A 22967-nucleotide genomic window follows, 5' to 3' on the forward strand; every position below is an offset into this window, starting at 1 on the left:
CTTTTTTTTTTTTTTTTTTTTCTGTTTCATTTTTGCTACAAAACCTAAGCATTTTCCTGTGGGGTTGACCTAAAAGGAATTCTTCCCCCACCAAACACCGTTAGGTCACTAGTAAGCCCCCGACATTACCTCCTCACCGATAAATGACCAATAACCCCCCAATATGATTCTCAGAGTTGTGTCCTACATGGCACAACTGGATATGTGAAACTTTCCCCTTGCCGCCAGTAGCCACCTGTGACTCTGCCTGTCTTGTACTAGATGTACCCAGTGGTACACTGCCTTAAGGCTCCCATTCAGCAAATGCGTGCGCTTAAAAGTGAAGCAAACACAGAAATGTTTGCATCATTCTGGCCTTAGCTTTTTTGAACCCTTCGAGCCAGGGGCTGGTTATAGGTTGACATGTTTTGCCTCCTATTTATTGCTCTATTAGCTATACTTTTTGAAAGCCTGTAAGCGCTCTGTGCTGCTGATCATAAAGACCATGATAACCCAAATGACACCCCCCTGCTTTCTATTCACTCTTCTTTATCAGCTCGTGGGTAATGCACTGGGCTGGGATTCAGGACAGCTGGGCTTTATTCCTGTTCTTGACTTGTTGAGGTCAGCTCATTTGACCTCTCCATCCCAACATACTGGCTTTTGGGGCCAGGGACTCCTTTTATATCAGGGCCAGGGTGCTGCTGTCAAACCAGCTGCCAAATTCCCTCTGCCCCCTGTCCCTCCACCCCACCATCCCCTTAGGTGTGCAGACCCAGCCCTCAGTCGCGCAGGGAGCTCTCTCTGCTGTTCCTGCCACGTGCAGGTTTTTTTATTCTCTGCCCATAAGGTAAGGACTTTTTTTTCCCCCTTCCTGCATTCCTGTTGAAAGCATGAGGGGAGCTGCCCCCCTCCGTGGCTCAACGTCCCCTCTCAGCCTGCCTAGGAAGAGCTAGCGTGGGTGGGTGGGAGCAGGGCCTGGGGCAGCTCCTCCTCCTGTCTCATAACTTCTTCCAACTGTGCAGGGAGCTCCACTTCGGCCCCTCGGACCTGCACGCCTGCCTGGGAGCGACAGGAGCCTGGATACCCAGCCCAGCCTTTGGGGGGGATTTTTGACAGCTTGCTCCCAGACAGAGAGCGGCTCGGTCCTCCATGGGGACGGGGAAGAGGTTGACGGCGTCCGACGGCTGCAGCGTTTCTCTTCCTTGGGGGGAACCCAGCACGTGAAAGCTTCGCCCAGGTAAGTCCTGCCAGCGCCGGAGATGCCCGGTCTTAGAGCTTTCTTTAGCTGCGCTGGCAAATCTTGCCCTCCAAAGCAGGTTTAGCATATGTTTGGCTGAGATCAAGGGGATATCTGGCGAGGGGAGGGGTGGCGGGGCCTGCATTTGCAGCTGCTGGGTGCTGGAAGATACTTTCCAAGTCTTCAGCGTAGTGCTGGAGCTCTGTGGGAACTGAAATGACTCTTTTGAGGTCATTAAAATGCCAGAGGCCTATTGCTGCTCTAAACTTCGGGGCACTTTTCCAGAGCGATTCAATAGAAATGGCCCGGGGCCGTCCCTGGTTGTGAGAAGGAGAAGACTGACAGCGAAGGCCTGTCGGATGCATCCTGCTCTCAGCCCTGTCGCCTTCCTGGGGTTGCTTCTGGGCACAGCTGCATAGTTGACCCCAGGCATTTCCCTGATCGATAGGACTGAGAGCTGGGCTTGTTTTAATGAGGCATGCATTTGGGTTTCCCCAAAACTGGTAAAATCACTGGCGCTAGAGGCGAATGATAGCTTTGGAAGGGAGCTCCGGGGGCATCTAGTCCCACCCCCATGGATCAATTGTATTAAAACAATAGCAGCCCTAAGGTGGTCACTATTGTTGGAATTGGATATTACAGGGGGTTATTGGAGTGGGGGGGGGGGGCCTGGCCTGCCCCAGGGGGTCCACTCTGGCTGGGACATGCAGCCCTGGGGAGGGATAGAGCGACATGTGCTATTTCTGCACCCCCCCGCCGTATTCTGCTCTCGGTTGGACGGTGGGCAGCCCGGAGGAAATGCACCGGACTCGTTGCTCAAGACATGCCTGGGTGTGAGTGACAGCAGCATTTAAGAGCTTGTGATTTGCAAGGCCATGGCCATGAAGGGTTAGCGCAGGGAAGCCCAGAGGTGGCTTGGCCCTCCGGACAGCTGCTCCAGGGGCTAAATAGGACGGTGAACCAATCCCAAACTAACCAGTTAGTGGGGCTAGCACTGCGGGTCAGTACATTTGGGGTCCATAAAGCCCTTAAAGTTTCCCAGTTGTTCTTAGGCTCAGAGCTGCCCAGCAGCAGGCAGGACCCCTCTCCCTGCCTCCCACCCCCAAGACGTCCTTCCTCAACAGCAAAGCCTGGTAGCCCTTTGAGGCAACTCTCCAGCAGCCACAAACAGTATAGACCAGTGGTTCCCAACCAGCTCACTGCTGCGGCCTACATGATGTCACATTAAATGGATGCATGGAAAGAAAGTTGTGTGGGTCCAGCCCGCAAGCTGCAAGTGTGGCCTGCTGTGGCCAATAGGTTGAGAACCGCCGGTATAGACCCTATGACACACAGACGAGCACCTCTGATTGCATGCAGCAGAAGGCAGCGATGATGCACGCATCAGCCGGTGTGCTGCGACGCGGAGCGATGCCGGGCAGTCCCCCTATTCCCACCTGCTGCCTGTAAGCACTGGAAATCCTGCCCATGGGGAAACGGAATAATCTATGAACCCTGTAAAAATCTATTGCTCTGCACCCCTGATAACTTAGAAATACTGGAAGGGGTGAGAAGAGAGGCTTAGCAGCATGCAAAGGATTAACAAGGAGTCAAGAAAATCCTCCTGGCAGCAAGAGACAGATTAGGCTGTGGTGCAACCTCCCCAGGGAAGTGGTGTCAGTCCATTATAAACCCATTTGGGTGAGTTTCTAGTTAACTGATTGCAAAGCGGGACTGGATTAGGTTCTCAGTCACCTATATGGACTAACAACCGGGTCCCTCCTGCTCAGTCCAGCTCCTGAGTCTTGTAGCTTAACTGTTGAGCTCTTCAAGGCAGGAATTGCTTTTGTTAGACCTGTCTGTGCAGTGCCTGACACTGCACGGCCATAAGTCTAGCCCTGCGGGGGCTGTAGGAATATGAATACTCATAGCCCCCTCCTCTCTCATTCCTATGAGCCGGGAATGCCCAATGCTTCAACGCTGATCCCAGCCTCACCTTTCCGCAAATGGGAAAGGGCTGGCTTGTGATTTTGTTGCTGCTATGAGGCCTAAAGCTTCGCACCGCATTTTCTCAGGCAAAAATTACCCATGCTCCTTCATACACTCAGAAGGTAGGAGAACGACGGGTGGGTAAAATCTGCCCATCCATGGGGGATGCTTCGAGCTGAGTTGGATTGTATTTGCACATCCTGCAATCAGCTCAGGAATGAGCCCCTGAACGGCAGCCGCTCAACTGTAAACCAAGACCCCCCCGCCCCCCAAAATAGGGAACATCTGGCGACGGCAGCTGTCAGAAGCCAGTTCACACGTGATAGGGGTAGCAGGGAGAAGAGAGAAGGGCTTGAACTTGTGCCTCAAGGGCCAGCCTACACTGCTGCTGTTAGGACGCAGGAGACAGACAGCAAGCAGAGAATGAGTCCACGGTCTGGTCTATCGAAGGGGATATGGGTTTCCCAGGGTCGTCCGAGAGAATTACTTTGGGCTCAAGGGTAGGGCTCCCGGTGTTAATTTTTGGGTTCACATCTCACTCTGGGCCCAGTTCGCCCTAGGTTAACTTCTGCTGAAGGTCCCACTGCCAAACCCCCTTCCTGCAAACTCCTTCAGTGCCAGGACAAGGCAAATCGGTATACTCTGATTTGCTTTACACCCCCGAGCATGGTACGGCATTGAGCTGTGTCTAAGGCCCCAGGTCCTGCGTGCATTGGGACGCTGAAGTAAAGCTGTGTCCGTCTGCCTGGCTCTGTGTGCTGTAAGCCAGAGGGTCTCACACGGGTGCATGGGGAGGGAGGGTCAGACCGACACCCTCGTACATCAGCTAATGTCAGGTTGTATTGTGCTGAGCCGTGTCATACCTACCAATTGCTTCACTCCATTCCCTTCCCAAAATGGGACCAATGTGTCTTTGCTGTGATTGCTCCCACAGCCCAGACCCAGGCTGGGGGTCCTGAGAAGGATCCAAGAGATGACTCCTTGGGCTATACTCAGAGTCAAATGTCTTCTTCTGTATCAGGGCTGTCCAACCTCTAAGCCCCCCGGGAGCCACACACCACGTGGGCCATACCAGGTGCGCCACGTATATCCTCCTTCCCTCCTCACTTCATGGGCACATGAAGGCAATCTTTTCCCTGCATGGGTACTCTGCATGCTGTGGGCATGATCTGCCCTTACACAGCCCAATCACCTCCCCCTCACACTAGGGGTAGGGTCCTCAGGCATACGTATGAGGGGGTCTTTCTCGGGGAGAGTGGCAGGGGTGGAGGGAAAGTCATCCTCAGCTCTCTGTGCTGCCACACTTCCTCACCCCCTGGAGCAGGGAGGCTGGAGACTCCTCCATATGGAAAACACCCAGGGGATATGTGCCGGATGCTCGGCTTTCTGTAGGAGGGTAAAGGGCCTGGCTGCTAGTAGGATGCATATTGCAGAGCATCTTGCATGTTGAAAGGTTTTGCAAAGCTCCTTTGTCTGTGACCCTCCAGAGCCCCAGGCAACAGAGGTATCTCTGCCTGTGTGCTGATGGGCTCCAGCGTGTAATATGTGTGTGTGCTTGAGTGTGCTCTCAGTTAAAGAGGCTGGTTTCTTGCTCATGTGCAAGACTCTAGGTGAAGGCCAGGACTTCCCTGATTCATCCAGCTGTGCTCCCTAGAGGGCGAGCACAATGCCGGCACAGTGAAACTCTGTCTTCAATTCCTCTGGGCCAGCAGTGCAAGCAAAGCATTGATGTGCAAGAACGATGTGAGAGCAACCCCCCAGGGCAAGCTCTTTGCATCAAACCAACCCCTTTTCTTCCAACTGGCGCCACATGTAGATTTGTATTGGGGGAGGGGGGGAGGAAAAATGTCCAAAAAAAGGCCACAAGTGGGCTGTGAGCAGCCGGCTGGGGCCTGGAGAAGGGTGGTGAAGTGATTATAGTCTTGTGTAGGGCTTAGGGGTCAAAGCACCACTCCGCCACAGGCCTCTTACATGACCCTGGGCAAGTCACTTAGCTTCTCCATATCTCAGTCCTCCATCCATAACATGAGGATAACAGCACAGCCTAGGCCCACAGGGACAATGCAAGGATAAGTACCTTAAAGACTGCAAAGTGCCCAGCTGCTCTGGCCACATGAATACCTTAGAGGGACTTGTCTCTTTGTCTTGTCCCTCAATTTTCTCTCCTAAAGCCACTGTCTGCACCACTGAAAATATTTTCAGGCCCTTTTGCACGCAACCTCTGTTATGTTGTAAAATACCTTGGCTGGGATGATATACGTGGGGCTGGTTGTACTTTGAGCAGGCGGTTGGACTAAATGACCTCCTTCAGTCCCTTCCAACCCACATTTTCTATGATTGCTTCTATGTGGTTGCCTGTCATTGCAGGGGACTCCCTTGGTGACCCAGGTGGGCCCTCACCTGAGTATCAACCCGGCATAACTCCATTTAAGTCTGTGCAAATTAAATCGGGATCAGGCCCAGGGTGGATTTATCCTGGGAGTTTTATCAGCACAGCCCTGATTCTACAAGGTATCTAGGAGCTGCAAGAGGCCTTCTGGGCAATCAAAGCTAGTCCTTTGCTTTTGCATGTAATTGCTACCTCCAGGAAGCCCCCAGATCACCATTTCAATGGCCCCCTCGCTGCAGCTCCAAGGCATGGTGCCCAAACCACCAAGAACACCCTAAGCGTGTGCCAACCAGCCTGGAAGTATTACCTTTGGCTCTGCAAAGGAGACATTTCCCTTCTGCAAAGGAAAACCAGATAATGGATATAGTATTGCTGATGCTCTAACAGTGCTGAGTGACTGCAGGTTTTTTAAAGTGGTTCATGCTAAGTGTCCTATTGCTTTTGTGCAGTGTAAGCCCTGAAACCGAGGAAAGGTATGGTGTTGAAATGGTTACGTTTCCTCCATACTGGGTGCATCTACACGTTCATTAATGCAGCATAGTTACTGCACATTAACTAGGGCGGGTTGGACTCTATGATCTGTTGAGGTCCCTTCTGACCCTAGCATCTATGAATCCAGCATCTATGAATTAAATTTAGTACTTGGATAACCAAGTACTAAAACAATCTACCGTAACTTATGCTACTGCATAGTAGCACCGGTGCATAGGTTTTTTCGGACGTGAACTGCACAGTAGCGTATTAGCATGGGTTTTGCCCAGCACACTGCTGTGCAGTGATATTAGGCTATTGTGCAGTTAGCATCTTGTGTAGATGCACCTGCTGGTTCCCATTTGGCAGCTTTTCTTTTGAAAATGTGGAGCCATGGCTCTTTTTAAGTGTTATAAAGGGGAGGGCATGAAGCAGCCAGTGTTAATGTAGATGTCTGCACCTTATCTGGTTCTGGAGATGTGACTGCTTAAGCTGTTGGAAATACAGCCTTCTAACTTCCTGGCTGTTTTATCACTATATCATGCTGGGGCGCTTGTACACGGTACGCGTTGTTGAGATACACATCGCGAAATGACGCCAAAAATCACGGTTTTGCTAGGTTAGTCGCGTGGTGCTTGACAACGAGTTGATGCAGCAGCAGCAACCACAACAGAGAAGAAATCCCGGACACAGAATCAGGGTCTTTTCTTTAGGCATTTGGGTTTATTGACGTGATATGCACCTGTCCTTGAAAGCAGGCGTTCGCAAACAGCGTGCAGGCAAATCCTTCTTTCAGGATTGCAGCCCCAAATCCATAATTTGTTCCCAGGAAGCTTCTCTGTAGCATGTTAATTAGGGAGACTAAGTCAGGCAGCAAATTCCTTTGCTGTTTGCAACAGCTGCCCCAAAAGAACCCATTGCACTAGGAGGGAGCAAAGGGGGCATGAGCTTGGCTGCTAGGGGGGCAGAAATGCAGTCAGAGGGCACGGGAATGGATGCAGGAGGGGTTCAAGGCTCCTGGCAGCTGCAGACACTGGCTGCACACTGCCTGCCCCACACTGCAGCCACTGAAAACTTAAGGGTTTTGTATTGTCACTCAGCATAAGATTTGGCAATGAGTGCAGGGGAGCAGGTGAGGGCCTAACTCCTTGGCAAGAGGACACCTTCCTCTGCTCTGCATGACTGCAGCCCATTGCTGTCTGGAGCCTTGAGCCCCCCCTGCCCCCACCTCGGGGTTTTGACCACCAGCTGGAGCCTGTAGCTGTCTTGGGCACAAACCCTTGCAGGTACAGCAGGTGATACGGGATTTCTTCAAAGGCGCTGCAGTGTTTTCATGGGAAGAAAGAGAACTTGTCAAACAGCGTGTGATTTCAGCCTAGCAAATCCTGCACGGCCGATGCAGAGGGTTGGTCTGGGGGACCTGCAAGGTGCCTTCCAACCTGATGGGAGGCAGTCTAAGACCATCCACCTGCTCTCTCTATTTCCTCCCAGCATTGCAGTATTCACAGCCTTAACCCCATCCTCATGGTGGAGTTGGTGGCCGTCTATAAGTATGCGAAGGGTGAATATCGGGAGCTGGGAGAAAAAACTGTTCACTAGGGCGCCCCAGGGGAGGACAAGGAGCAATGGCCATAAATTGTTAGGGGATGGTTTCAGGTTAGATGCAAGGAGGAACTTCTTTACGGTAAGGGTGACCAAAATCTGGACTAGACTTCCCAAGGAGGTGGTGCAGTCCCCAACCTTAAAAGTCCTCAAGAGGAGACTGGACGGGCACCTTGCTAAGATCATTGATCTCAGCAGTATTCCTGCCCAGAGCAGGGGGGTTGGACTCGATGATCTTTCAAGGTCCCTTCCAGCCCTTCATTTCTATGATGTTGCTTTTAATTAAGGATTTTTAAAATAAGTGCATGTCCTTAATACCCGTGCACTTGATGCACACTGAATTACAGCAACAGCATGGAGCAGTAAGAGCAGGCCCCGGCTCCTTCTCTGATGCTAGCGAGTACTTCTGCCCAGGGGTGGATCCAGGGCAGGGTGTACTGGTGCACTTGCACTTCCCATTTGATTCCTGCTCCACCCAAAGTTTCAAACCAACCCCCTGGAAGTGGCAGCAGCATTTCTAGCCAGCCAGCGCTGAGGGGGTCCATTGACTTCGAGGTTCATTGTCATCTAACTGATCCCTTCTAAACTCTTCATTTCTTACATGTGAACAACTCTTTCTTCTTTTTAATGGGTTTGATGTTCCACCAATCAAGCCATCCTTTGTTCTGTAACTGTGTGATCTGTGAGCGGCTCCTGGTAATGATGCTCCTATGGCACAGCCTTGCAGATTCTTTTTAACTTGGTCCAATTAAGTTATATTTGTTTTTGCTTGAACTGAATCATCCAGCCCTAGGCCCTGAGCATATTAGTAAACTCGTAGTTTATTTTTAACTGGAGAAAAATAGGTGGTTTTACATGTGATGATGCACCTCACTGTGTGCACCCCCCTTTTTAAAACCCTAGATTCTCCCATGCTTCTGCCTCTCTCTCTGGTCTACAAAAGCCTTTCAGTTAAACCTTCCCTTTTTCTCTTCTCCCACATGCATTTTCCTAAACGTACCCTCCACAAAGTGCTCGTATAATGCTCAGGATATTTTTCTTTTCCTTTTGAGGAAGGAAGCCAACAGAGGTCAAACTATCCCTGTGTGCTAATGCTTTCTGAGGTCTAGTGAATGTGACCTATTAAGGGTCGCTAAGTACATGTAGGCTTCACTACCCCGAGGGAGCTGGACAATGGTCACTACCCCGAGGGAGCTGGACAATCACCCCACTCTGACAGCAGTAATATGTTACTAGTTATTGGGTTTTGATTGACAGATGCCATACCAAGAAAACGAGATAAGTACCTAAGAACTACCATTTGCTAGGCCAAAACATAGGCCCATCTTGCCTGGTCTGCTTTGTCACACAGGGGCAGAGCCTGGATGCTGAAAGGGAGAGTGAACTGACTATGAGAAAGCAATTGGGACTCATGGTAGAGGTGATATCTTTTATTAGACCAGCTAGATTTTTGCAAAAAAAGAAATCTCTAATTGCAAGCTTTTGGTCTTTAAATTAACTAATTTTTCTTGCAAAAATCTAGTTGGTCTAATAAAAGCTATCACCTCTACCACGAGCCATGGTTGCATTTTCTTTTAGACCAATATGGTTGCAACCTAGATACCTGGGTATGAGAAGGGTTTTTGCCACTTTTCATACTTCACTTGCAGCCTTCAGCGTTTAAGGTCTAGGCAGCTCTGATTGAGAGGCCGTATCCTCACTCCCATGCTCAATAATAGTGGATGCCCCTTTCCTCCAAGGAGGTGTCCAATCCCTTGGTGAATCTGGCTAAAGTGTCAGCTTCCACCTCGTCTGATGGGAGTGAGCTCCACGCTTTAATTCCACGCTGCGTGAAAAAACAACTTCCTTGTGCTTGTTTAAAACTTACTACCTACTAGTTTCATGTTGTGACCCTTTGTTCTCGCATGGTGCAATGCCACGTGCCGTCACTTTGCCATCTAGTGGGCTTAGAAGAACACAACCTACTATGGCTTCTAGCTAAGCGGGTACTCCTTTAGTTCAAGTGCTGGAGGTCGGTGGCTCTATAAATATTCAAAGAACGGGACTTTCTCAATGCCAGCACTGTTTGCAGTTGGTTGTGTCTGCCGACTGGTGTTTGAGAGGTACATCTGGCTTTGCCAAACAGCTTTTGCCCTCATTCAGAGGCAGCAGAGGGGAAACCAATACTCGTCTGCCTTACAGGGTTGCTGCCACCACAGCTGTACCAGCAGACACCCTGCTAGACCTGCAGAATATGGCTGGTTGGCAGAACCCCATGCTGGGTCTAGCTGGGGAAGGAGTTGTCCGTGTATGGGCAAGGGGGTTCAATCTTCTCATTTGCCTATAGTGGCAAAATGTAGTATACACTGAGCTGACATCACCAGGACCTGGCTCAGCTTGTCTCCATTTGCGAGTTGCTATTTGCAGCTGGAAGGAGAGGATTGAATAAGGGTACCCCAGGTTGTGGTCATCCATGGTGGGATGCAATACATTGAGGCAGGGATTGTACAGCGGCCCCCTCCCCTGGAGGACGAGCCATATAAATCCCACGCTAGCGAGTGGTTGACACAGTTCTCATGGGATGCATTGAGATGCTAATCCAGCTAAATTTCCCCCCAGCCCCCACCTCTCCTGACATTTGTGGGGAAAACAATAGCTCTCTGGTCTCAACCTCAAGTTTGTGGGACAACAAGGTTGCCAAGGCCCCCTGGGTCACTGCCTGCAAACAATCCAGGCATGTTCAGCTGCGTGTCGGAGTGGAAAATAGGCTTCCTTCAGCTCTCACTCCATCTTCTTTTATTGAACAGCCAAGCAAGGTTCCCCTCAGCCCCCTCCCATTAGCAGGCAGTGCAGCCCCTTTAAATCAGGGAATCAATGGCATTTAAGGAAGAAAATATACTTTCTCAAAGTCCTCGCTCTGCGAGAAGAGGAATCGTTTACCCATTTTGCAAGGAGCAGCAGTTTCTGGCAGCTGCTGACCTTGCCTTTTCAGCGGGCTCCGTGCTACAGTGCGTCTCGCGGTAGGTATAATGCTCTTCGGAGGCAGGAGCTTAGTTGTGAACATCCCTATGTTTCATGGCAGGGAAGGCACCTGGTGACAAGGGGCCTGAACCCCCACTGGGGTAAACTGATGTGGTTAATGGGCCACTCCAAGGACGTACCGTAGAGCAGGAGCATTGTGGGACACAGCAGTGTAAGCTTCCTCCAGCCCTCTCCTAGAGGTGGGTATGAAAGGGGGTGACGGCAATATGGTGATTATTTCATGATCTGTCTCCAGCTGGGACTTTGCTGTGCTATTGGCTCCTGTGATGTAGCGATCTGTGTGATGGATGAAGGAGCTGGGACCCTCAGCTGATCCTGTTAAGTCCTAATGGGATTTCATGCAAGGCCCCCCACCGGACTCAAGCTCCACCAGCTTCTCCTTGGTTTCTTATTTCCCTCTGTGACCGGCAGCCTTCTAGACTCTCTTTGCTATATCCCAGAAGTCTAGTTGGCCAAGTGAAACCAGTTGCAACCGTTCGGCAAGCTCTGGTGAGCGTTTGAGCGGACAACGCTCTTGGATGGTGACAGCTTGGTGCACGTTATTGTTTCCTCCCCTGGCCATCACTGCAACAGTCTGTCCCATATGGGATCCTGGCGTGGCGCTTGTAGAGTGACATGAACCAGGTGTCCCACTGCAAAAACACACGGTAGGCTGCATAGAGCTGGAAGGGCCCATTTTCCTATGGGGGACAATGGGCCTATTCTCAGTGCATTAGCTTGGCGCATGGTGATCCCTGAATCTGTCCCCTGCTGTACATCTCATTCTGTGTGTAACCATGGATGAGTCCTTCACATGTGTCTGTAGAGGTGACCCCTGCTTAGCGCTCTTAATTGGTTCCTGAAAAACCGAGCTTTGAGCAAAACCAACAGTTTTTGATGACCCAAAATGGCAACCACAAGTGTTTTTAATGACCCAATGGTGACGACAAGTGTTATAACGAAACTTGCTGAGCGCCTTGCAGAATCAAGTATCAATTGAAAATGAGCATTATAGGGAAATAACGCTAAGTGTAACGGCATTAAGCAGGGCTGTCCTGTATTGCTTCTAAAACGCCCTTGCAAATGCTATCGACAGGCATAGTCGTACCCACCACCCTCTTAGCCTGTGGCCGCATCTACATGAGATGCTAATTGTGCAGTAGCTTGTTATTACTGGACAGTAGCATCGTGGGGCATGAACCATGATGCGATGCCGCTACACAGTAGTAATGAGCTATTACTGCACAGTGGTAACAAGCTACTGCACAGTCAGGGTCCCCAGGAAGCTGTGCAGAGATGCTACTGCGCAGTAATGACTGTGTAGTCAGAGTCTCATGTAGACGTGGCTTGTATGTGCCAAACCTGGAGGTCAGTTGGCACCAAACCTGGAAATGAGTGCGCCCTCAAGATGACTTGGCTGCCTCATTTCTGGGTTTGGTGAGCGTGGAGGAGGAGTGGGTGGTTAGGCTTGCTGGTGGGCTTTGCAAGAGCACTGTGGAACCAGTATGGACATTCCTATAATGCCTCGGTTCTCCCATCACTAAAATGGGGATAGTCATGGTGCTCTAGCTTTTGGGAGAATTGCGAGGATGCCTTGAGGCCCACGAGATGGGCAGGCATTGTGTAGAGGGAGCCATATTAGTACTATCCATGGGTAGACTTCGGGTGTAGGTGAGTGGTCAAGTGCTTTGCACGGTGCCTCATTTACTGCATTGCTCTGGGGCCTTTTCCAGTTTCCTGGAACTGGTGCTGCTGGTGCAGGTCTACTTGTCCCTCTGTAGGCAGAAATCCATGCGGAGCTGGATGAACTTCCTACATCACTGTCAGATCAGAGGTGGTCAGATGTGACCGGCAGCCCTTTGTGCATGAAAACATCCTTCCAGCGATCTGTACTGTCAACCGGAGTGGAAATGTCATTCCCAATCTGCCCTCTAGATATAGATCAACTGACATTATCCAATGCATCCTCTTTCCCTCATGCCTGTTCTGACAAGCTGGGAAGCCTGTAGCCAGCTTAGATGCTTTCCTAAGCGCTGCCTTGCCAATTTTCCTACTTTCTGCATTTCCTTTGTGTCTTTCTCCAAGCAATGTCTGAGTTGTAAATACTACACTGGATATCGCACCTACAGGCATTGCCTGTTTCTGGATTCAAACCTGCAGTTTTATTCATCTTATCAGTCCTTATCTAAGCAAGCACTTCCAATGAGCTTAATCCTCCAGTGACTTGCACCTGTGTCTTCATTCACACCTGTCCAAAAGGGGGAGAAATGCCATCACTCCTGTTTAAGTGCCATTTCATACCTACATTGCACAGGTTCAAATGGCTAAGCAAGATGTAGAATGGTGAAGGACAGGACCATCGATATCAGCAAGATGGCCCCTCTGCGTAAAGGGCATGAGCTTAACAGTGTCTCCGAAAAGAGCTAAGACCTGCTGCACTCATGGCTTTTTTATTGTTGGGTTATTTGTAAATGCCAGCCTGTGTACGCCTGTTAGACTCAACCACTGTGTCTATATGAGGTTTACAATAAGTAAGAGTAGGTACGTCTACATGTGCATTAATGAGCTGTTATTACTGCGCATTAAGTTTAGTACCAGGTACTAATTCAATGCACAGCAGCTGGTGCTACTGCGCAGTAGTGCTGGCATATGGTCTTTTAGTGATGCTAATGTGCAGTACACTAATTCTACTGTGCATTAGCACAGCTTTTGCCACGACAAACTAATGCGCAGTAGAATTAGTCTACTGAGCATTTAGCATCTCATGTAGACGCTCCCGGCAATTGATAACTGACAAGAATGCATAATGGATGGGCCTGTTTCGGAGCCCACTGACAGCTGACCTGTCTGTTCGGCCTTGGACACTGGCACCCTGGAGAATTTAAGCATCTGGTGCTGAGCAAGGTACAGAACGCTGTCAGGCAAATGGTTGAGGATCTGCATGAGTGCAACATGACTGGATACGAATCACATTTTTTCCTATTCACTGGAGTCATATTATTTATTTTTAATGTCGCTTGGCAGTGAGGGCTATTCCAGCAAGTTATAATATCATGCTTGTGTTGCGTTCACCTTTTAGGAGATCCTCTCTCTCTCTGTAATAGCTTACTACTGCTGCCAGTTCATGGTTGGAGGTTCATTAGCTATCAATGGCAGAGCTCTGCATTTTGCTAAGGGGTACAAATACTGATACCGTTGTACAGATACTGCTACAGTAGTTCTTCACAAGCATGTGTAATTTTATGTACTGTATTGATGGAAAGGCCCATCCTCCAGATAATGCAGCAGATGGAAGCCAGGCTCAGCTAAGTCTCTTCCGTTTGATTTCATGTATTTGTAGCCCATAAAGCTGTGGGTATTTATTATCTAGATATTCCCAGCACATCCTGAGAAAAGCTGCTGAGATATATTTCAGAGGTGTTTCATGGAGCCCTTGGGATTTCTCAAGGATGTGATTTCATCTCGGATCATCTCAAGTACCTGGGTGCCATTGCTTTCAATAGGAGGTGGGCACTGAAACACTACTGAGGACCCGAGCTGTGACGGCAGGTAATTTCTGACATCCTCCAAGATCACTGCTGGCACAGAGACATTCATTTCACCTCTGCCCTCCATACAGCTTAGTACTAAAACTTTGGTGTCGTTGTTGGTTGGCTGTAACTCAAAACAAATTACTATATTCGGGTCCCCTTTCTGTCTGGGTCCTGGGTGGCTGCCCGTTTTGCCCATGCCTGTGTCTGGCCCTGCCCGGCTTGCACATAGCGGGAGGGCTAGATGCTGTGGGGGCCAGACACCATGTATGTTCCTGGCATCACAACTGCACGCAGGCCCCGCACCAATGGGAGCACTCATCTGCACTGGCATGTGTTACTAAGACCCCCCCCACCCTCCACTGGAGCAGTGCGAGCCCATCCGCTCCCTGCTGAACAAACCCCCGCGCTGCCGCTACCGCATGAGCAACCTCGTCCCTGCTGCAAAACCTTACTCTATCTATCTCTGATCGAGTCAGTCTATACGGTACACATCTACCTGCCTTCTGCCTGACTTTCCACTAACATGGCTAACTACCTCTCTCTGCATCGTACATGTTTCCAGGCTGGATATGGCTTTTTTTTTGTGGTTTCTGTTGTTTAGTGGAGAGACACCTGAAGCTCAAACTATTCATTTACCCGCAGTCTGTAGCTGTTTCCTGCTCTAGTGCTTGTGGTTTAACAGGCTGTCATGCCACAGGCCAAGACAGGGTGTCTCTTTATGCACACATGCATGTGATTAGGACCGGAGGAATGTCTAAAATAAAAATTAAAGAAGCATATAAACCTATAAACAGACAATAATGCTGGTCAGAAAGAATGAAGAGTCAACAGAACAGGGCTTGGGAAGTGTCCATTGAATCCTATCCTTTTTAGGAGGGTTGGAGCGATGGTGTAGCCAGGATGATCCAGGAAATCTGCAAGAAATGAGGTTTTTCTCACCAAAAAAACTTTGCTTATCCTTTATAGATCTGTTCCTGAGATTTTTACTTTCTTTTCCAAAGAAAATTGTTCCATGAAAAAAGAAAGAAGGAATGAAAAGTTAAAAAAAAAATTCTGTGTATTGCAAAAATATTGATGGAAGCAGACCAGAGTGGGCAAGCCTTATATATAAAGAGCAGTAATTGTAATTTCCCATTCAGGAATAGGACCTGTTTGTGCCTCCATGGAGTTATATTCACCCCCCTCAAACCTGACATAACAGAGCGCGATGTCAGGCTTGATAGAGCATGGAGATGATTTGTTTAAGGGTCTGTAAAAATGCAGAAGTTGCCCCAATAAATTATTTACTGCAGGGCAGTAAAAGATCAAGGAAATTGTTCAGATTCCATCGAAAGCCTTGAACTTTATGGAGGTCAAGTCCCCACCCCCGCCAGCTTTCTCTGAAAATTTTATGGGGCACCATTGCTGCCTTTGAAATGGTGACTCGTGGGCATCTGCATCTGCGAATTAATCTTGCTTTTCTCTTGTCTCGTGGTTTACGATGTTTTATATGAATATTGTGAAAGAATCTAGGTCCCCCCCCAGCCCCTAAGGATACAGAAAATAAGAGTCCCTCCCTTAGAGAGATTACAGTCTAGCAGATGAGGAGGAGCAGGGAGATGAGACAGGTAGGTCTTGTAAATTAAAAAAAAAAAAGGAATGTAAAGTACTAGATAGTGCGTGTTGTCCCTAGCCCATTTGAGAACAGTTATCACTGCTGTCTAGCTAGCCTCAAAGTGCAATTTTCTGTATGCATTGCATTAAATGCTGTCCTTTGCCAAAAGATGGCATCTTTTGTCCTGTATGGAGTCTATGGGAACGACAGCACTAGGATGGCTGGGTCTTATCCGCTGAAATGTTGTGTGCCAAGCATGTGGGCAAGTCTTCATACACTCTAGGATCAGGCTGAAACCTCTTTCGTCCATTTTCTTTGAACCTCACTGAAATGTCCATGTGGACCCAGGAGGACAGAAACCAGCAAGCTTGGTCATGTTGCATTTACTGTATAATTTGCGGTGGCATGCTAGTAACATAAATCCTTTTTCACTACCTACCCTGGAGGTGGCCCTGTCTTTCTGCTTTAGTGGCATAAATCACAATAAAAAAGTGTATGGATTGGCCTTTATTTTTTGCATGTTGACCTGATAAAACTCTTCACATAGCTGATTCAAGCCTGGTTTCTCTTACCCATCTAGTCTGATCCCTGCTGTACAAAGCACTCTGATCCCTGGCACATGTGCAGGGCAGGAGGCATGATTTTGGGATTAGGGTTAGATCCCTATCACACTCTTCTACTTGCCAGTAGAAAGATCCTGGGCTCCCTCCACACCAGCAACTTGAAAGCCCGAAGCCTGCGAGTCCAGGGCTGGGACCAATTGTTTATCTGACTGTCAGCTCCAGCCTGGGACCTGCTACATGTTCAATTTAAGGTGTCATACACAAACCAGCCACAAAAATGCTCTACATTATATGTGGGATGTTTTTATGACTAATTTGCCATTTGATGGCACTTTACATTGAGTGCACATGTAGCGCCCTTACCATTTATGCCATGGTTAACACACTAATTATGGCATAAATGTGTAGAGGAGGCCCTTGACACTAATTATGGCATAAATGTGTAGAGGAGACCCTTCTCAGTGGTTGACAGGGAAGCAGTCAACATTGTGGGCATGCATGAATGAAGTATTTACACTGTTGTAATGAGTGTAAAAAAAAAGTAGACAGTTAACACTAAACCTGAGGCAACTTCACTGTATCTGGTAGAGATTTATCCTGAAAAGAATCAGGGATCAACCTCTACTGCTATAAGTTACGCTGGTGTAGGTTTTGTGTGTCTGCCTGTGTTCATCCTGGGGCAGCTGCTTGCTAAAGGCAAACTGATCACTATATTTTCTAGCATACCACACATCCCAAATAAGACACGCACCTTGTTCTGGGAAGCATAATAAAGAAAAGAAAATTTTTCCAGAGTCATGGCCAAAATCTGACCCTGTGGAGCAGGGGCAGAGACTCATCTTCAGCTCTCAGACCCTCCCTTGGCGGCTCAGCTAAAAGCTTTTACTAATTCAGCAGCAGCTCACAGAAGGCAAAAAACTGATGACACTGAAGAGTGAAAAGAAACATAGCTCCCTTGCAGCTATTTCAGTGCCTCCATGCTTCCATTCCAGCACAGAAACCAGCTTCCCCTCTTCAGACACACTCCAATTTTGGAGTGCTTATGTTTGAGCGAAAGGTACGTGTGCTATGTGTGTCTATATAGTATATGTACCTGCTTTCTTGTCATCAGGCACATCTACATGGCACCCTATGGTGACGTAGCAACGTGATACATCACCATACCACACACTACAGCAATGTAGTGATCACATGTATTTACATGTGATTGCCAGCTATGTGATTGTACCAGTGCACTCCCTGGGTATAATGCACTGCTACTGCAACGTAGCACCAAAATCTAAGCGTGCGCTGCTTGCATGGTACAGGAACTACCCATACTGCACTGTGCTTTAGTACTTCCAGAAGGCACCTGGGAAGCCCCGCGCTGGAGCTGGTTGTCTTCCCCGCTTCTTGCCATGCAGGTACTTAGACTCAGCTGAGAGTGGAGGGTGCCCTGCCCTCTGCTTCCCTGCAGAGTACAGCATGGGGCTTCCCTTGGTGCCACTTGAGTGTGGGAGCTGCAGGCGTGCTGCACGGAGCTCCCACGATAGAGGCAGCTGGGCAGGCTGCACTCCATGTCCCCTGCACAGTGCTGGCTGGACCCGTGCCCCACTGGGAACCAGTGCCTGAGCTGGGCACAAGCACCCTGAATGCCCCTGCCTACTGCTGCAGCCCACCGGGGGGGCTGCACACCATGTGGGAGAGTGTATGGAGGGGTCCTTCACACCCTCCCGCACACCCCACAAACGTCACACCCCACAAATCTCGCACATCCACACCCTTCCCCCACATCCCCCACTGACATAGACACACCCCAACATACCCTATGCCCTGCCCCACACACAGCGACACCCCACCCCACCATACACAAATACATCCCTACCATATACACACTCCTGCACTCCACCATACATATACCCTCCTCACACCTCACTTAACACTCACACCCAACCACACCTCCTCCCACACAATATACAAGAGTAAGACTTTATTTTTCAGTTATTATGCAATCACCTCTATATAAACTATGCAAACACAAATTATGGCAAAAATATGTTTTGTAATAAAATTAAAATATACTACAGTAGGCGTTTGACTTTTAGTGCATGATTTGGTTTTTTTCTTGTTCTAAGATGGCAGCCCTGCTCCCAACAGGAGTACTGAGGAGTGGGGGCAACAGGAGGGACTTCCTGTGGCAAAGGTAAAGGGTTAGAGGGTGGGACTTCTGATCCTAATATGGCAGCTGGGGATGGGGCAACTGTCAAAGGGCGGGGCTACCCATGTGGCCCTTCACAGCTCACCAAAACTCATTAGGCAACCCTCCAGCCAAAATAATTTCCCACCCCTGGTCTAGCTACATCCTCTTTGGAACCCCCCTGGAGGGAGGTGAAGGCTGCTATTAAATCTCCCCTCGGTCTTCCCTTCTCCAGACTAAATGGGTGCAGTTCCCTCAGCCTCTCCTCACAAGTCATGTCCCCCAGCTCCTGAACCATTTTTACTCCCTTTTGCTGGACTCTGTCCAATTTGTGCATATCCTTTCTGTAGTGGGGGCCCAAAACTGGACACAGGACTTCAGATGTGGCCTCCCCAGTGCCAAATAGAGGGGAAGAATCACTGCCCTCCATCTACTGGCAGCACTCCTACCAATGCAACCCAGGATGCTGGTAGCCTTCTTGGTAACAAGGGCTCACTGCTGGCTCATATCCAGTTTATTGTCCACGGTCACCCCCAGGTCCTTTTCTGCAGAGCGGCTGCTTAAAATGAAAATGGTTCTACTGAGATTTGAACTCAGATTGCTGGATTCAAAGTCCAGAGTGCTAACCATTACACCACAGAGTCTTGGCTTAACAGCTCTGGCATCTCCAGCCTCCCTCTCCTTTCAGTAGAACAATACTTTTGGGCAAAAATAATGTGTGCGAAGCAGCAGGAGAGGACAGGATGGTGGTGCCTTCTTTTGAGAAAAACCCAGGCTTTTCAGGGACATTTTCTGTGTGTTGGATACGTGCGTTGGGGGAAAGAGAGACGTAAATGCTCAAAACAGGGGTGGGCAAAATGGCAGATCTGGTCTGTGGCTGGACTCTCTTTCCTAGCAGTCCCTGCCCGCGTGGCTCCCGGCTGCTGTCCATGGTGACAGTGTGGGGCTGTGACAGTGCGGAGCCACAGAACCGGGGCTCTGCCTCGGCCCCAGCCCTGGCTCCATGGTGTCATGGCCCCATGATCCCAGGGTCTCCATGGTAAATGCCCGGGAGCCAGGCCGGCAGGGCGTGCAGGTGAGTAGGGAGCTGCTCCAGGCCTGGGGCTGGGATGCTTGCTGGTGACAGCATGGTAAACCCATGCTGACAGCAGGGGCATGCAGGCAGTGGATCATGGCTCTGCCCTGGCCCTGCACCATCACCGCCCCATGATCTCGAGGTCTCCCCAGCTCTGCCTGTCCATCTTGCTTCCAGCTGTGGCCCCATCCCAGCTGTTCTGCCACGTGCGGGTCCCACCCTTGGAGATAGGCATGGGGCAGACAGACGGGTGCATGGGCAGCAGGGCTGGATCCAGTGGCGGCAACCAGAAGGAGCTGTCACTGTAAGGACTGCTGGGAAGTGGAGTCTGCCACAGGCTGGATTTGGCCTGTGGGCCAGATTTTGCCCATCCTGTCTTGAAATCTGCACTGGCTGATTGTGCAATGGGAAGGTGTAAGAGAGTGCAGGCCCTTTAGAGATCTAGGGGCTGCTTGCAGGAGAGGTGCAGGTGGAGGGGATCAGGCTGCTGAGCGGATCCCCAGCTGGGGACTTGAAAAGTTGGAACTGAAAGACAGCCGGGAAGCAGAAGGTGCTTGTGGGAGGTGGGACTTCAATAGCCAGAAGGGAAGAAAGGTATTGGTTGTTTTACAGCTTGGAAAAAGGCCCGGTTTTGTTTTAGCCTGAAGGGGGAAAAGGCTTTTTTTCTTTGTTTGACCTTTCCTAAGGAAGGCTTTGAATATAGGACCGGGTTTGGGAATTGAAAAGGAAGTGTGCATGTGACTGGAGTGATATGAGTGGGCAGAAGGCATGGCCAGCTCACATAAGATCACTTACATTTTATTTTAACAGATGCCTTTCCTCCTACAGGTATTTGATCCCTGAATATGCTGATGCAATGTGTTTCACCTGCCACTTTTGCTTTCGTGACCTGTCCCACATAATTGTTTCAAGGGATTCCCCCCCCCCAAACTTTGTACATTTGTTAAGGACAGGCAAATAGGTAGCTGCTAGGTAACAATTCATATAGTGTGTGTGAGTGTGTAATACCCTGGATCCCTTGCTGCCATTCAATGCATCTAATCTGGTGCATTCACCAGCAGTGCTCAACCTTTCCTTATTCACTGTCCTTCACCTCCTTACACCTGCCTGAAGTGGGCATGAAACACAAGTGTTTGATTAGGCAATGTTTTTATACAGTCTGCCTCCCTTGGGTGTCGTGCAGACACAGCAGGGCGAACACACTTTTTGGTACTATGTAATTTTGCAGGCCTGCCTCCCTCCCTCCTGTCCTCTTTTCTACAGTTCACTTAGACCTTTTTAATAGCATCCTTTTTTGCATGTTTTGGATTGAAATGCTTAAAGACTGCGAACATGAAAAAGAGATTTTTAACCCCTACATGTCTAAAACATTTACCTATATAATAGCACTGTGGGTTATTGAAATAGGAAACTAAAGATAACTCTACACTTCCCTTAACTTTGCTAATAAGGACTGAGCGGTGTCTTCCCAGTTATTTTGATTTCCTGGGGCTTGGACTTGGATGCTACAGCACTGGGATTTAACTTCTCCATCCCTGAGGTCATGGAGAGGGGTTCAGTCTGAGAGCTACAGTGCCTCTATCCCACAAGCTAACAAAGTGAAAGCCATAGGAGGTTGTCACCCTGTAGCAGCCTCGCTGTTGAGTGACTTTGACACATTTTGGCAGAGCCTCATATAAACATTACAAGGAGGTTTCTTGTTTCCTTTAAAAACAAAACCTGTTTAGAATTGAAAACTAAAGATAACGAAGGAAGCCAGGATTTTCAGCACACTGGGCTTGCCCCCTTGGAAGGGTTGAGTATCTGGTGGGATGTAGGTCCCATGGCCCTGTTGGGGTCAGAGGTAGGACAGCCCTGTTTAAGGCTACTTCAAGGACTGCAGTGGGGAATATAACATACCGGGCTGCACGGGGTTACCATGCTATGTTGTTACTATACCATACTGCACAGGGGCAGAGGGCTTACGGCTTTAGCTCCAGAGCTGTGAGTTCAAGTCCTGCTTTGGGCTTGCACCAATGGCTCCATCTGGTCAACCCACCTGTAAACGGGCACCTGGTCAATTGAGCTGGATGGCTCAAATCCAAGGCAGCCAGATGGGGTGCTGGCCCTGTCCCCTGCTTCTGTGCAGTGAATGTCCTCTAATTGTGATGGCTGGAGGACCACAGACTTTTTTGGCTACTGAGGTTATTTTAATGAATCTTCCTAATACCCCCAGTGGCAACCTTCAGTAGGGAGGGGGGAAGTGAGGCGTGGCACTGATGTGTATCTCCAGAAGTGCTGAGAAGACAGCTCAGGAGGTTGTGAGTCCTACTCCTACGTTCAGTTCAGTAACAGGAGGGAGTCTGAAAATCCTCTCAGGAGATGTTCATCTATGAAGTTGGATCTTTGGGAACACTTGCAAGTGATACCTTTGCCACAGTCAAGCTTAAGAGTGGGACTATATTGTGCATTTAATACAAGAACAATACAATGTGGGAAGGGAAACACTGTCTTTGCAAGCGACTTCCGCCATATACCTCATAAGTAGATGAAGGTTATGCTCTTTGACTTCCAGTTGAATGATAGGACTGTTGGAGATGAATTTTGCTGCCTACCATCCAGATGTGCATGCATTTTCTTTCACTTAATTGCATGAGGATGACTACCGGAAGGCAACGTGGGCATTCTGCATTAAATGTTCTGTATGAAGGGTGCGCATAAATGCAAGGTGGAGACTGGATCAGCAGGAGATCAGCCCATTGCAATGGACTGAATGGCATAGATGTGCACCTCTGCCCCTTTGAATGGAATTAGATCACCCGAACTAGCAGAAACTCTGCCCTGTGCATCTAAACCCCTCAGGTGCTTTAGGGGAGAGCTCTCCCTAGAAGTTTTAAAGATTGTAGCCCACTGGTTTCTGTGAATTGCAAGTGGACATGGTTGGTGATGCCAAACAGTTCTGTGGATCACTGCCCTATTGCAGTGATTCTCAACCAGGGTGCTACCGTGCACCCAGAGGTGCCTTGACATCTTCGCAGGTATGCTGCAGGGTGCCACACACAGTTAGCCTGTTCAATGTGCAAACCTGATTCACAAGATAGATCCAGAGACTTCAAATAGGGATCCATAGGGTCAAAAACGTTCTGCTCGGTTGTTGTGTCTCAGTTTTAAAGTCTTAAAGACTTTGTCTACTTGGGTCTTCAAAACCTCCAACGATGGAGATACCACCACCTCTCTGGGTGACCTGTTCCAGTGCTTCACCACCTTCCTAGTGAGAAAGCTTTTCTTGATATCCAACCTAAACTTACCTCGCTGTCATCTGCCCCAATGAGATCGGTCCAGCTCCATCCTCTTTTGAGCCCCCCTGCAGGGAGCTGAAGGCTGCTATTCAATCCTCC

The 22967-nt window shown here is 49.3% G+C and overlaps 1 protein-coding gene and 1 non-coding gene across 2 annotated transcripts in view; one reads left to right on the forward strand and one right to left on the reverse strand.

The window, feature by feature from the left end:
* Positions 1 to 1014: 1014 nt before the first annotated feature.
* The window catches only part of LOC109292083 (collagen alpha-1(VII) chain-like), a 262997-nt gene continuing 241044 nt past the window's right edge, over positions 1015 to 22967 (forward strand). The window contains 1 exon segment of the mRNA XM_019509339.1: positions 1015 to 1219. The gene's annotated coding sequence lies outside the window, so the exon portion shown is untranslated.
* Positions 19088 to 19159, reverse strand: TRNAQ-UUG. The gene has a single exon. It is a non-coding gene; the product is annotated as a tRNA-Gln (tRNA).

This window comes from Gavialis gangeticus, unplaced genomic scaffold, assembly GCF_001723915.1.
Source record: "Gavialis gangeticus isolate Ggan-Ray unplaced genomic scaffold, GavGan_comp1, whole genome shotgun sequence".
Classification (NCBI taxonomy): Eukaryota; Metazoa; Chordata; order Crocodylia; family Gavialidae; genus Gavialis; species Gavialis gangeticus.